The following is a 17223-nucleotide window of genomic DNA, read 5'->3' on the forward strand; positions in this document are numbered from 1 at the left end:
CCATATAATATAATTACCATATATTTGTGACATACTTTTTTACCTAATCTAGTTAATATTTTTTTACCAAAAAGAGGTCCTTTCTTACACACACAAATACACACACACACACACACACACACACACACACACACACACACACACACACACACACACACACACACACAAACACACACACACACACGCTCAGATGATTCATCAGCATTTCATATATTACATTCTCATTTGTCAACAAATGTGTATAATATTTGACTGGCAGTTTGATTAATGTCAAACACAACAGGAAATATTGGGGTTCAATTACATTTTATACAATAATTGATGCCTTTTCATTGATAACAATATATCTATAGATAGCTTACTCCAAAGATGTAAAAGGGTTTATGATCTAGAATATACTTTCCTAACCAGATCATACCATTGCTTTCTAATTACAGGTGTACTATCTATATTAATTTCCCAAAATTTCTCTTTATGCCGGCTTATACCTAGCAATGTCTGTATATTCTCAAGTTAAAATGTCCTTCATATAACGACAATTCTCTCAGAAGTAACAATATTTTGTTTTTAGCAATTTTTCTACAAGAGTATGTTTTTTTTTGCGTTACTTTAAGTACCTAATAATGAAGCAAAGACACCAGACATACCACTGGGTGAAGTTTACCCAATACATTTTGCATTTGTGACTAAATGTAATACTCCATCTTTTATTCAATGAATTCTAGAACTCCCTAAAATACTAAAAATGCCTTTTTTCCAACAGTTCTTTTTCTGTTTTCATGGGGAATGAATAAACATCTCCACTGTTCCAATTTTCCTACAAAACTGAATTAAGAAGATAGATTTTCTTTTGGAATGACAATCCCCCTGATTCACTAATCTGCCATGCAGGACTAACGTAGTCCTGCATGGAAGCGTCCTTGTAGTAGCAGGACAGCAGTGCGCCATGCATATTAATGAAGGTGTGCTGCCCAACCTCCTAGGCTTATCCGGAGTGTATACGAGTGTAGGGGGCATGTCTGAGAGCAGAACTCTCAGAGTAAACATGCCCCTGCAATGTAGAACAGCAGAAAGTGGAAATAAATGAGCAAGACCACTCATAGGTGTCCGCATATCCCCACCAACAGTCCCCCATGTGTACAACAGCAACAGAATATAAAAATCAAAAGAAGAAACCCTTTATTTTTTTTTAAAGAGTACAGCTAACCATAGGTGCATAGGTGTGCCCATTGCTTAGCTACAGGTAAAAGCAGCTTAAAAGGCTGAAGAGGATAACAAAGAAGATATATGCAAATGAACCAGCACAGTAATAGTGTAGTAGGCAGAGCATTCACCTAATGAGCAGGCATTCCCTGTTTGGGTCCCGCTGCAGCACATCCCATTTTACATGGCAAAGCACGTTATGACCAATATTTTTGCTGCATAACCCACTAAATAACATATATTTATGAACTGGAGTACTGCAGTAAATGCACATGTGAGGTGTCAGTGTCATAATGAATAAGGCAATAGTAAGCAGGTGTAAGCACAAATAAGCAGTAGTAAGCATATTTAAGTACTAGTAAGCAGCCCATTTGCGTGGTAGCAAGCAATGCCTACACTGGCTAAGCAATTCAAAAGCTAACTCTCTGTAAGCAGATGTAATGGCAGGTTAGCAGTGCTTACCGTCATGCAAACCCACTTATGACTGCTCAAAAGTGCCTTAATCACTCTGTATCCAACAGCCCTTGTTCTGCCCATCAACAAAACAAACAGTGATGCAGGTCTCAAACCCAGTACCCTATACACCATAGCCCCAGTAGTTATCCACTAACCCATCACTGAAATACAGAAGAATGAGCTAGTAGCAAACAAGTCCTCACCATAGTATAACCAAACTGAACCTGTGAAAGGAATCAGCATACAGTCATATGTACCATAACCCACTACATAACATAAATATGTGAACTGGAATACAGCAGTAAGCCCAGAAGTGAGGTGTAATTGTAATAGAGTGTTGAAGTCCCCAATAAAACACAATGACCCCATAGAGTGTATGTACACATCAATCAGGGATACCAGGCATACATATAAGGTGTAATGAATAATAACACAATGCCAAAAAAGCATTATAATGAAGGTCTACTGTGAACAACGCTAAGCATTGCAAAGGCCAGCTTAGGAGGTGTGAGCAATGTCTAGACCAGCTAACTCTTTGTGCCCACTTTAAACTATGCCAACCTTAGGTAAGCAAGTTTGCCCATAGCTTAGCCTTTTCAAAATTGGCCAATCACAGAAAAGTGTGGGAAATCGGCCCTGCTTAAATCCAAGAGGTGGGAATACATCTCATAACTTGTTGTAGCTTCCTCTTGCAGGCACTATGGCAGTAAGGGGAGAAGGAGTACACTTCCAGGTGCAGCGCTGGTGCATCTAGGAGTCCAAGGTCATGGCAGGACACCTAGTTAAAGACCATGCACAGAGACTGCTGCAGGGCCAGTACTAGGGCTACCAATATAAAGCAGAGGCCTGGGACCATCTCGCCTATGACCTCACCAGTGCCACTGGCATACCCCAAACTGGTGAGCAGGTCAGGCACCACTATGCTGACCTGAAGTGGTGGAAGGGGGACCTCTTGGAGAAGTGGCTCCAAGAGGCTAGAGCATCAGGGGATGTTCCAGATGTGTGTAAGTATCACCCCAGTATGTGTATAATAAATGCCAGCTCAGGTATATCATGGATAGGTATGGCTCAGTATTCCTCTTATGTCCCCCACAGCTGCAACGGAGCGGGCCATGAACCAGGAGGCCCACACCAGCCACCTGGCGAGGTTGTGACATGAGGCAGGTCAGTAATACTCACGCTTTTACTGTCATAGGAAATAAAATTAAAAGTAGTAGTAAATTAATTTCTAGTATAAAACCTGCATTGTTTCATAGTTTCATAGTAGTGTACTAGGCTATCTGCCCTGGGGCATTTACAAGCCTAGCCAACAATGATGTGGTTTATGCCACCCCATATTATATAGTTGCACCTCTCTAGTAGTGACACATGTGGGACCCCATTATTTAGTAAACTATACCTCTGTCTAGTAGTGACACTGAGGTGACTCCCGGGGTAAACTTACGATCTCCCATCCATGCATCGAGATTTTTCTCCAACAGTGCCAATGAAGGGCTCTGTCTCACATGAACTGGGATTTTGTTCCAGAGTACGGGTAACCTCTGTGTTATGAATCTATCCCTCCAGCATGTCTTATTCATATTTGTGCAGAGGTTGAAATCTTTAGCTCGTGTGGTTCTGGTGGATCTGGATTTTTTGAGATGGAGCATGTCCATCAGTTCTTGGTTTGACATGGCCCTATATGTTAGGCACAAATCACCTCTAAGCAGGTGGTATGCTACTGAATAGAGCTGGAGTTTCTTTAATCTAGCTGGATAAGGCACATGTTTGAGACCCATGATCCTCTTGGTGAGGTACTTCTGGGGTCTTTCCAGTTGTTGCATGTGCCGGGTGAGATACATCCCAAATGGAGCATTATATTCAATCATGGGCCTGACAAGTGAGGAATATAGAGGTACAATGACCTCCTTTGATCTGGATGAGAATCCCTTCATGATGAGATGGGTAAGGTAGAATGTCTTTCTGACCACTTTGGCAACATGGTTGTCAAAGGAGAGGTCACTATCGACTTGAGTCCCCAGGTCTCTGATTACTTCTTCCGTACTCAGTGGGTTATTGTCTATGTGATAATTTGTGGGTACTTTGTTTTTTTGTTCAAGGCAAGTACTGCATACACTAGAGAATATGGCAGGAAGAGTCTCATATTGTTGGTATGCCAATAAAAAGTGTAATATCCTGACAAAACAGGCCTAACTGCTGGACTGCATGTGTATATTCTGGTATCATATGGTAATATAAATTTGCAATCATGTAATAGTACTGTTGTATTAAGCACTGTTACCCACACCATGTACCATAAATTGAATGTGTAGGAATGCCTGCATATCACAGGTGTAATCCCCAGAGGTCATTTAGTACAACTGAGAGACACATAGACAGTAAACAGGGGAAATGCAGACAACAAAAAAATGAATAGCACATGAAACGGAGATGTGAACTGTTGTTTTTTTTAGCACACACAGCCACAGTTTGAATCCTACCAGTGGTAATAGTCTGCATACAAAATCATACCCCACAACTGTACAGAATGTCTATTAAAGTGGCCCATATCTATTGCCTATCGACCTGTCCACCTGGGAAATCAGTGGGATGATCCCAGACGTACAGGCAGCAAACAGGGAATACAACTGATTGACACACTTCTTTGACAACAAATCTGGCACACTAGCAACTCCCCAATACATTATGTGACTAAGAAGCCACGAATGTCCCATTTACATGCCAACGTGTTAAACTGTGGTCAGAGTGTGTACAGTAACAGAGTTAGATGTATGTGCAAAATAGTAATGTGGAACCTGGTACTGTGTGTGGGAACATTCAGGTAGTGCTAATAAACATTCCTCCCACAGGTCTGTCAGATACCAACACTGTGGCCAGAAATTCAAGAATGATATGCAGTTGCTCTGAATAATGAGGTATTATACATCACTGTCACCCACACTGTCCTACAACATATAACTGTCTAGGAAATCTGTATAACAGTGTTGGTATACGAGGTCAGAATGCATAAGCGCAAGGGAATAATAAGACAGAAGGCAGACTGGAGATATACAGCAATATCAATATAGCAGACACAACTGTGATGGACAGTGTTTAAGTTGTAGCAGACACAGCCATGATCTGAATCCTGTGAGTGGAATTACACTGCATACAGATTCATACCCCACAACTGTACACATGTGGTCAGAATGTCCAGTATATGTGTCCATATCTGCTGCCTGTCCCCTGTCCTCCTTATAAGTCTGTGGGATGATCCCAGATGTGTAGCCAGCAAACAGGGAATACAAGTGATTGTCAACCATCATGAGAACACACCTGTCACTGTAGCAACCCCCCAAACTGTTAGGAGAGTAGTATTTCAAGTATGTCCTATCTACACTCCCAAGTTGTCAAGCTGTAACCGGTGTGTGTACAGTAACAGACTGAGATGTGTGTGCATAATACTAATGTGTAATCTGGAACTTTGTGTGGCAAAAATCAGGTAGTGCTAACAAATATTGCCCCCACAGGTACGTTGGATACGAGCACTGTGCTGATAAATACAGACCAATATAACCTGTACTGGTACTGTCCACCTTGGTATTGTAGGGGATTGTGAGTGTTGCAGTTTCTCTGAATAATAAAGTATCACTGGTCACTGTCACCCACTCTGTGCTACATAATATAACTGTGTAGGAAGGCATGTATATGTGTGTGCCAGGTCACTAAATGTGGATGAGGGCAATATTCTAGATATGTCCAGACACACCAGCATGTGATCAACACATGGCCAGAGTATGTGCATAAAGAGTTGGATAGCATAGTGCAAAACATCAACCCGGAATCCGGGCGTATGTTTACAAACAGTTAGTCAGTGTTAACAAACATTCCCTCTACAGGTATTCCAGGTAAAAGGGGTATACTGCAGGTAAAACCGGTTCATGTGTAATGATGACGGCAGCCATATCACTGTCCAAAATAAGGCTATAGGGTAGTGTAGTAAGACTTGTAAGGTGCAGACAACAGCACTGACTAGGAAAGTAATGTGGACTCCAGGAATATACTACTTGTTAATTGACATCTTTCTCCACCCCCACCTTATCTCCAACAATAATCAACATACCCACCTCAACTGGTATGTAATGACACTGATAATGTCCAATTGTTTGATAAATATTTTAATGGTTCCCATGCATGTGGCATATTGAATCATTCCAACATTGTTGGTATGGTGCCATCAACATACCTGCATGCTGTTCTTATTACCACTGTGGTACCATATATGCATGTGTTTTGTTTGCTATGCAGCTGTTCCGTCTCTGGTGCCTGGATTAATGGGAATATCTATGCATGCTGTTATACCTAACCCTGGAATGTGTTGACTATTACTAACCCATATATGATGAAGAAATCTAAACACTAAAGCAAGCTTGGGAAAGCCGATCCCAGTATACCCACCTGTCCCACCTCAGCTGGCCATGGCACCGGGCACCAGCATGTCTAGTGCCTAACCCCAGACCTCCCTGTACGTTAGTCCTGCACCACCTTTGGGTGAAACCACCTCAGGGGATGGGGTTCACCCCCCCGGGATTGGGCGCTGACAGGCACCTGCCATCCATTGCTAGGTCAGAGTCATGGTGAGTAGAGTGATCAATGAGCAGTTTGGTGATCTTCTACACCAGAGTCAGCCTGGCTCTGCGGCTCAGCCCCCAGCACAGACACCTTCAGGGCTGTGAAGTTGCAGTGGTGACTGCCCATAGGTGGGGTCCTTGGTCCCACAGTTACCAATAGGAGGCTTGTGGGCTTCCAATATCCCAGCACCCCTCCCCATCAAGGTGTTTACTCCCCACATGTGTCATATACCACCCCTGTATGCATCTTGTGTGTCTTGTCTGTTAACCTAGCCAACTTACCTCCCCAAATATACCTACAAACCCCCCCAACATCCCACTCTCACCTGAAAAAAAGAAAAAAAGGGCAATGTGTTCCCACAAAAAAAATCTCGCCCCATACATAGCTGTCCACTTTGCACACATGTCCACTGGACAGATGCAATCCAGTCTAATTGGCATCACAACTTTTTATTGTTGTCCTCATCCCTCTCCCAGGGGTTTGAGTGTCCAAATCTACCTCCAAATTCAGTGTATATGCACAGCTGTTGCTGTAGAAGAAATGGGCAGCTATGGACCTTCCCTACACCCTTCCTGCACATCCCTAGCTATTTTCCCTACTGTCTTTCCCTCTTTGTGCCTCTTTTGCAACACTTTCCTATCAACCCTTTTTCTTTTCTTTTAAAGAAATTAGCATGGGGGTAAGCGGGAGTAAGCAATTTTAAGCAACAGTAAGTGGGTCTAAGCCTGTTTGCGTAGGGGTAAGCAATGCCTACACTGGTTAAACAATTTAGAAACTAACTGAGTATAAGACACTATAAACAGAAGTTGGCAGTGCTTACTTCCACGCAATCCCAGACAAACCGATTACAACTGCTTTAAAGTGCCTTAATTACTCTGTAACCAATGGCCCATGTGATGCCCAGCAACAAAATAAACAGCCTTTGCAAGGCTTGAACCCAGGACTCTGCACACCATAGACAAAGTGATTTACCACTAAGCCATGACAGATATACAAAATCCTGATGATTTCAAAAACATATCATCCAGCCCAGTCATTAAACACTACAGAGAATGTAGTCCAACATATTGATGTATGTGTGTGTGTGTGTGTGTGTGTGTGTGTGTGTGTGTGTGTGTGTGTGTAAATATATTAATATTTAAACAGCTACAACATATCTATATATGTATATATATATATATATATATATATATATATATATATATATATATATATATATATACATATATATATATATATACATATACATATATAAAAATATATATGAACATATATTCATGTGAATGTCTACATCAACACATATATATGTCTACACCTATATGTCTACATATAGGCAGCAAGTTACATATATGTAAGCAGATATATATCTATGTAGGCATACACAGACATAGTTATATAATGGAAACAGATATGTATATAGCCATATAGGTATATATGGACATACATGTGTAGATATCAATGGGAGATTAAATCATATGTGTCCACATGCACCATTAATGGGGTTGCAAGGCCCCCAAACGATATACGTCTTATACGAATAGGTATACCTACCCCCCCACAGCCAAACACTTCCACCCTGCAATACACTACCAAGGGTTGCAGATAACATAACGAGGTCCTGACACGACACAGGCACAAGATGTTAACAGTACTACATCCCACCTGCATGATGTCAGGCTGGTATTGGTAATATATCATGCAGTACAGTCTGGCTCCCATAGGAAATGTAAAATGTGGAAGCTATCAACATCCCCAGGATACACATACACAGACACATATATGCAGACAGATATACAAATATATATATATATATATATATATATATATATATGTATATATATATATATATATATATATATATATATATATATATATACATATAGATACAGATATATATATATGTATATATATATATATATATATATATATATATATATATATATATATATATATATATATATATATATATATATATATACAGATATATAGATATACATGTGACTACATATACATACGCAGAGATATGTACAGTAAGATACTTATGTAGTAGGCGCACACAATATGGAACAGCTACTATGCCTACAGTTAACACCCTAACATCTGGACACTGGATGAGCCACCCATACAAATGACGTTCAGTGCCTGCAACATATACCCATAGAGAGGTCATAGAATAAAATACCACACACAGGTTTGAAGAAATGGAAAACCTTTATTTGTGTACTATTACAGTTTTATATGCCATGTCATATAGCTGTTCAGTCACTGATATCTATATAAACAGAGTAATGCAACTGTGAAACAGTTATACTAATACAGTAGTCTGGAAAGGTTCACAATTGTTGCTGTCCAGCCCAAGCCCTCCATATTGTACAATAGTGAACACAGAATGGGCCACAGGATACCACACAATGAACAGTAAGTGATGCAGGTGCAGCACCCTCAATCTACACTCTGTACACAATCATTAGGTGATAAAGATTTCAGTTGACAAAAATATGATGTAACTGTTACATAACAAGGCATAACTAACACCATCACAGGAACACTGGCAAACAGAACAGTCTGTATGGCAAGAGGCAGTAGGACTGCAGTAACCCACTTTATGTAAGTAATGTCAAAATAGGTGAAATGTATGGTACTGTACATCCAGAAACCTTAAGGCAGTTCACCCCTGATACCCCCACATTTTGTAACAGCCTAGATTATGTATGGTGCATCCCCCCAGATTCAATAATACAGGGCCATATACCACTGTTACATACACTGGCCTCTGGAGTGCAAATGGGCGCACATGTATTGTGTAGATGAAGGCCACACATATATTGCCCCAGCCCCACCATATGCGTGGGGGATACAAGAGCAGTGGACTTCTGGCAGGAATGGCAGTGTGGTTTACATATACGTGCATATGTATCACTATCTGTATATGTGTAGGCATATCATGCTCTGTATATGTATATATCTGGGTGTGTATATGCATATCTATGTACATATACACACCCATCTATACATGTTGATATGTACATGTGTAATTATCTATATAGATATCTGGATAATCATATGCACATATATATTCACCATATGTCCTGAACATTGGGTGTAGCCCTATCTCAGACCCTATAGTCCCAACTTCATAGTGCAAGGGGATGTCAGATATGTATAGCAGGTATATTAGTAGACTATTGCTACTCTAATAGGGATTGTCTTCACAGACATGGTGTGTGTGGGAGGTCACATCTGTTTTCACATGTGCGCCATTGGCTACTGACAAACATCCTAAGGACATCATAGTACAGTACTGCTGCAAGCACGTAATGCTCCTGTGGACTACAGCAGAGATATTGGCCAATAGATGTGGGCATTCTGACACACTCTGTACAGTCTGGAGGTATGCACAGAACCCTTTAGTGCAGAACATGTGGACCAAGCCTGACAATATGGATGTTAACAGCCATGTAGATGGGTATAACACATAATGACTGGTATACAGTCACCCCCACAGGGCAGCCACACACCCCTGTCTGTCCTGACACATAATAACTGCTGGTACAAAGGTGCCATGGCCACATACTACCCACTAGATATTGATGGGTTCCTATTACGTTATCGAAGTTTTGAAACTTCAAACACCATAAGGTTGAACCCTTATGTTCGAACTTTGATAACAGTAAAAAAAAACCCAAATACAAAAAACAATAAATAAAGTATTACGAGCAGGGGGGAAAGCCCCCTGCACCCCCACACCCCCGCTCATTAAATATACTAACTCCATGATCGCCTTTCCGCACTGTAGTGCGATCTCGGAGTTGGTATATTTAAAGAGCGGGGGGTGTAGGGGGTGCAGGAGGGCTTGCCCCCCCTGTTTGCAACAGTTAGGTAGGTTTTAGATTTTCTATTTATTTATTTTTTTTACATTTGAATTCTTGAAACTTCGAACATCTGAGTTCTATGTTCTCAGGTTCGAAGTTTCAAAGGATTCAATGACATAATAGGAACCCAATATTGACATACATCTGTGCAGCATCCCACCGCTCTGTCTAACATACATGACTGTTAAGGGAGGCCCAACAGCAGTACATTTGGCAAGTATCTGGACATGACATCTTACTGGATAAGTACACAAAGCTGCTAGGCATGTAACAAAATACTGTGCAGGATACAGGCAGACTGGCTCAATACTGGCCCATATCTCCTATGGGGGAATGCACATGTACCTACATATATAGCAGGCTCTACAGGCATGTCATAGCACAGGGTAAGGTACACCTGTGTGAAAGTGCATAACCACAACCAATATGAACACAGCCACAGCCACATATGGTAAGCTACCATAATATTACAGTATATGGACTATCTGTCCATCACCATTCTCATATGTGCCACTCACACATTAACCCTACATATACTGGGCCACTACACAGTGTGGCCTGATGCCTGTATGTGGTATGGGACATGTGTGTGTATGGCCCTACAAACATGCAAGCATATACGGTTACATACTATGGAGCAGCATGTAACATCAGATAGGATGGGACCTAGAATGAAGACATCTACCACACTCTGTACACAGGCCAAGGTACAGATTAACAATACATACACTGTCGACATTCACCATAAGTACACAGACCTCAGTATTGTACAAACAACCACATAATGTCCAGGTTATATCATCATATAACACCTACTGTACATAACATGTGTAGCAGTCTGATATCTCACTGGCTTGTTATTAGATATGATGACACTAATCATGGTGTAAAGCACATAAGCACCGCTTAATGCATGACATATGTACAAAGGTTGACAGAGTTGTGGCTGGAAGCACATACACAGGGCCAATATTGACATGTCGCTGTGATAACATCATGCATTTACTGTTGTAATAGGGTTTGTCACAACATATGTCCTATGAAGGATATGAAGTCAGTAACTGTCACGGCTTTCACCATCTACAGACTGCAATCCTCACACTACCTTCTGCAGTTCACAGATAAATGCTCTGTGGGTAACACATGAAACCAAAGGCACCACACACTGTCCAGTCTGCAGACGACCCTACAGATGGGGATTTCTCATAAACATAGAACTGACATGGCAGGTATTAATACATGTTGGACAGCCATATCCACACACACCCTGTTAACCAACATTATTCTGAATGCAGTATAGCAGCACTTACAGTCTGTAGTCAAGTCAGGTACATCCCCCTCCTGTGTGTTAGCCTGTTTCCACAGTGTATGTTGTCAAAGGTAAATCCCCAATCCATCTGAGATGCTGTTTGCCAAACAACAGATTGAGTTCTTGCTCACAGTGAATGAAAAGGTCCAACACCAACATGATGTCCCTAGATATTGGAGTGTGTTTCCATGCAATTGGCTATGGGAATGTTACCATAGCTGTTCCACATTTAATCAGCTAGGGGAGGGCTGCAATTTGTGCAGAGGCCATGAGCTGATCATGAGCATGCTTAAAACACACATGCTGCTACCTAAGCAAAGCAGATGTAGGTCTCCACATCCACCAGTGAGGGAGTGAAAGAGACAGGCAGAGGCAAAGACAAGTCAGTGAGGGGTGGGGGAGTAAAACTTAAGCATGTTTGTTTCACACACCTACCAGCACAAGGTATCAAACCCCTGATGACTATGTAGTGCTATAACAGCTCTATGCAGTTATTGGATCCGCCACACAGGTTATCTGTTGTGGAGTCCTCAGAACATATATATGATGGTGAGTGACATCTGCAACAGGGATATGGTAGCTATACGGTAAGTGAAGTACACGTGCCTGTCCGCATGAACAGGTGCCAGTGTCAACACAGCCACATTCTCACAGTGATACACACACATTGACACACTTGGCAGGTCCAGGATTGCAACTCATCACTAGTGAGATTGCCACAACACATTACTGTGCGGGTATCACATGCACCACAGTGGTCATACGGAGGTTATATGGCCAAAGGGTACATGGAGATGTCTGACATCAGACAAACACAAATGTGCACGGAGCTGCTATTTCCTTGTTTAACTTTTTTTTCCACCTTTTAAACCCGGTGCACAGCATGCACACCCGTTTAGGCATTGTAAAGAGTGCTAGGCAGGTTTAGACACACCCCCTAGCTTAGCTGTGCTAAGCTAGGAGCAAACCTGAGCCACAGGGCTCCAGTCCACTTACAGTTTGCCTGACACACCCCCACATGATGTCATCTAACTCCCAGGCTTGCACCAAGCTATTCCTACTCTTATACTGTTGGGAACTGACTCACATGCTGGGGAAAACTGGGATTCACTGTTCTTCCACTCATTTGCATAGGATTGTCTGCTAATGCATAGTTACATGTCTCACACTGAGCCTTCCCCATTAGCAACCACTACTCACTGGCCATGTTGTCTTCTGCCTGCCATTAACTTGCATGGGAGAATACTGATTTTAGTTAGAATGCTTAATTTAGGTTTATTTTGTTATTTTCCCCCCGATCCCGTTTGCACACCACTGCCCTATGCATAAACAGCCTAAATCGGCTAAAAAAAGTTCATTATTTTATTTTTTTCACTGTTTGCAATGCCAATGGCCTTTTACTTGGCCATTGGCATACTTACTACATGATATGCAGCCTTTATTTGGAGCTGTCACAGCTCCGTTTTGGATTTTGCAGATATGTACTCGGCTACTAACCAAGTACATTTCTGCAGATTGCACTAGTCCTGCGTGGCTAGTTGCAAGCTTCCTGGATTGCTAAATCACCTCCTTAGCATAGATTTCTCCTGCAAATGGGGTGATTTGCATACAGAGGTTTAGTCCATGCAGGATTAGTGCAGGAGCACTCGTGCACGCCCCTGCAGGTTGTTTCTGGATTGCACGGCAGACATATTGCCTGCTGGAGCTCCTGCACTGATCTTGCATGCCGTGCAAGCTATAGAGAATCCGGGGGATGATGTGATACCTTTTATCAGACAGATATATATTTTTTTTCAATTTTTTTTTAATTTTTGAGAAGCAGGAGTCTTCCTGTATATCTGCTGGACAACTGACAAAGGGCTACTGCTAGCCTGAAAACTTAAGTAATTGAAAAACCTATGTTGGCCAATAAAAAAAGGTATATCATGTCTGTATTCTGGTGCTTTTATGCATGAAAACTGTTAGTTGAAACAAACACTTACCTGTTTTTTATTCCCTTTATCTTCTATTATTATAGTAAGATTATTCTTAAAACCAGTCCAAAAGTCTAATTGATGAGAAAAGCCTGTGACTTAACTTCACCATCAGTTTCCGAACTACAACAAACTGCCGTTTATCTCCTTACAAAATTAAGTTCAAATACAATATTCCATTCTTCCTGTCTAAAATTACAATTAAAGTTTCTTAAACTATTATATCCATGACTATAAAAACATAAGGTTTCTTGTCTTATAACTAACTCAGTTATATCCTTAACTGTTGAATAAGGATTTAATACTGTCAGCCTTAAAGGTTGCATATTAACTTTTACAACAATAATAATCTTCCAATATCCCCTTTAATGTACTCTAATAACCATGTATTTGAATTTAACAAATAAAACAGATATATCTAAGCAAAAATCTGAAATCACATTCCATTACACTCCACATTTACATGATGATTCAGACTACAAACATCTAAGAAAAGAGGATATCTGCCACATTCATTACACTGTTGTAATTCTGTAAATTGTATGATCTGATTGATAAGACTGATACTACTGATTTACAATATGGTAACATTGCATTGGCTCTAATTCATTGGTGACTTTTAATTTTTCTCTTTTAACTCTCCCTCCTGTGATACATACCTTTCCATGAAAAACAGCAGTCACACAATGTTAGATTTACCAAGACTTAACAGTTCCAAAATTATTACAAACAGAAATTAGAATAGTCCCATATACAGGTCTTATCACAGCATCAGTAGTGTCATCCCACATGCAGGCCTTATCACAGCATCAGTAGTATCATCCGACATACAGGTCTTATCACAACATCAGTAGTATTATCCCACATACAGGCCTTATCACAGCATCAGTAGTATCATCCTACATACAGGTCTTATCACAGCATCAGTAGTATCATCCGACATACAGGTCTTATCACAGCATCAGTAGTATCATCCGACATACAGGTCTTATCACAACATCAGTAGTATTATCCCACATTCGGGTCTTATCACAACATCAGTAGTATCATCCCACATACAGGCCTTATCACAGCATCAGTAGTATCATCCTACATACAGGTCTTATCACAGCATCAGTAGTATCATCCGACATACAGGTCTTATCACAACATCAGTAGTATTATCCCACATTCGGGTCTTATCACAGCATCAGTAGTATCATCCCGCATACAGGACTTATCCCAGCATCAGTAGTATCATCTCATATACAGGACGTAAAACAGCATCAGTAGTATCATCCCACATAAAGGTCTTATCACAGCATCAGTAGCATCATTCCACATATAGGTCTCATCACAGCATCAATAGTATCATACGACATACATGTCTTATAACAGCATCAGTAGTATCATCCCACATTCAGGTCTTATCACAGCATCAGTAGTATCATCCCACATAGAGGACTTATCACAGCATCAGTAGTATCATCCCACATAGAGGACTTATCACAGCATCAGTAGTATCATCCCACATACAGGACTTATTACAGCATAAGCAGTATCATCCCACATACAGGACTTACAACAGCATCAGTAGTAATATCCCACATAGAGGACGTATCACAGCATCAGTAGTATCATCCCACATACAGGAATTATCACAGCATCTGTAGCATCATTCCACATACATGACATATCACAACATCAGTAGTATCATCCCACATACAGGACTTATGACAGCATCAGTAGTATCATCCCACATACAGGTCTTATCACAACATCAGTAGTATCATCCCACATACAGGACTTATGACAGCATCAGTAGTATCATCCCACATACAGGTCTTATCACAGCATCAGTAGTATCATCCCACATACAGGTCTTATCACAGCATCAGTAGTATCATCCCACATACAGGTCTTATCACAGCATCAGGAGTATCTTCCCACATACAGGACCTATCACAGCATCAGTAGTGTCATCCCACATACAGGTCTTATCACAGCATCAGTAGTATCATCCCATATGCAGTTCTTAGCACAGCATCTGTAGTATCATCCCACATGCAGGTCTTATCATAGCATCAGTAGTATCATCCCACATGCATGACTTATGACAACATCAGTAGTATCATCACACATACAGGACTTATCACAGCATCAGTAGTATCATCCCGCATACAAGTCTTATCACAGCATCAGTAGTATCATCCCATATGCAGTTCTTAGCACAGCATCTGTAGTATCATCCCACATACAGGTCTTATCATAGCATCAGTAGTATCATCCCTCATACATGACTTATGACAACATCAGTAGTATCATCACACATACATGACTTATCACAACATCAGTAGTATCCTCACACATGCATGACTTATCACAGCATCAGTAGTATCATCCCACATACATGACTTATCACAGCATCAGTAGTATCATCCCATATACAGTTCTTAGCATAGCATCAGTAGTATCATCCCACATACAGGTATTATCACAGCATCAGTAGTATCATCCCACATACATGACTTATGACAACATCAGTAGTATCATCCCACATACAGGACTTATCACAGCATCAGTAGTATCATCCCGCATACAAGTCTTATCACAGCATCAGTAGTATCATCCCACATACATGACTTATGACAACATCAGTAGTATCATCCCACATACAGGACTTATCACAGCATCAGTAGTATCATCCCACATACATGACTTATGACAGCATCAGTAGTATCATCCCACATACAGGTCTTATCACAGCATCAGGAGTATCTTCCCACATACAGGTCTTATCGCAGCATCATTAGTATCATCTGACATAGAGGACGTATCGCAGCATCAGTAGTATCATCCTACATACAGGACTTATCATAGTATCAGTAGTATCATCCCACATACAGGTCTTATCACAGAATCAGTAGTATCATCCCACATACAGGTCTTATCACAGCATCAGTAGTATCATCCGACATACAGGTCTTATCACAGCATCAGTAGTATCATCCCACATACAGATATTATCACAGCATCAGTAGTATCATCTCACATATAGGTCTTATCACAGCATCAGGAGTATCATCTCACATACAGGTATTATCACAGCATCAGTAGTATCATCTCACATATAGGTCTTATCACAGCATCAGGAGTATCATCTCACATACAGGTATTATCACAGCATCAGTAGTATCATCTCACATACAGGTCTTATCACAGCATCAGTAGTATCATCCCACATACAGGTCTTATCGCAGCATCAGTAGTATCATCCCACATACAGGTCTTATCCAGCATCAGAAGTGTCATCCCACATACAGGACTTTTCACAGCATCAGTAGTATCATCTCACATACAGGTATTATCACAGCATCAGTAGTATCATCTCACATACAGGTATTATCACAGCATCAGTAGTATCATTCCGCATGCAGAACTTATCACAGCATCAGTAGTATCATGAGAAGTTCAAAGTTTTTCCTTATTAATACCAGTCTTAAGTAGGGTACAAGGGTATTGCTGTTTGCTTTGTATAATTACTCTGCATTATTATATCATGCCTTGTGTATTTCATCTACTATATCTGAACATTGAAACCACACATGAGCAATCTTTATTAACATCTCCTACATTTCTGTACACACTGACTTCTAAAATGTTTTTTATCTCCCCGTACTCTCAGCAACATTTTTCAAACAAGCATTTATTAAGTGTGCTTCAAATCCATTGGAATAACAAGTTTTTAGTTGACCCCAATAATTCACTGTGCTCCAATCATTATCAATGCTTTTTACATTAGGAATATGTTACAATTCAT

The sequence above is a fragment of the Protopterus annectens genome, chromosome 10.part0 (assembly GCF_019279795.1).
Source record: "Protopterus annectens isolate FY-2018-M chromosome 10.part0, PAN1.0, whole genome shotgun sequence".
NCBI lineage: Eukaryota > Metazoa > Chordata > Ceratodontiformes > Protopteridae > Protopterus > Protopterus annectens.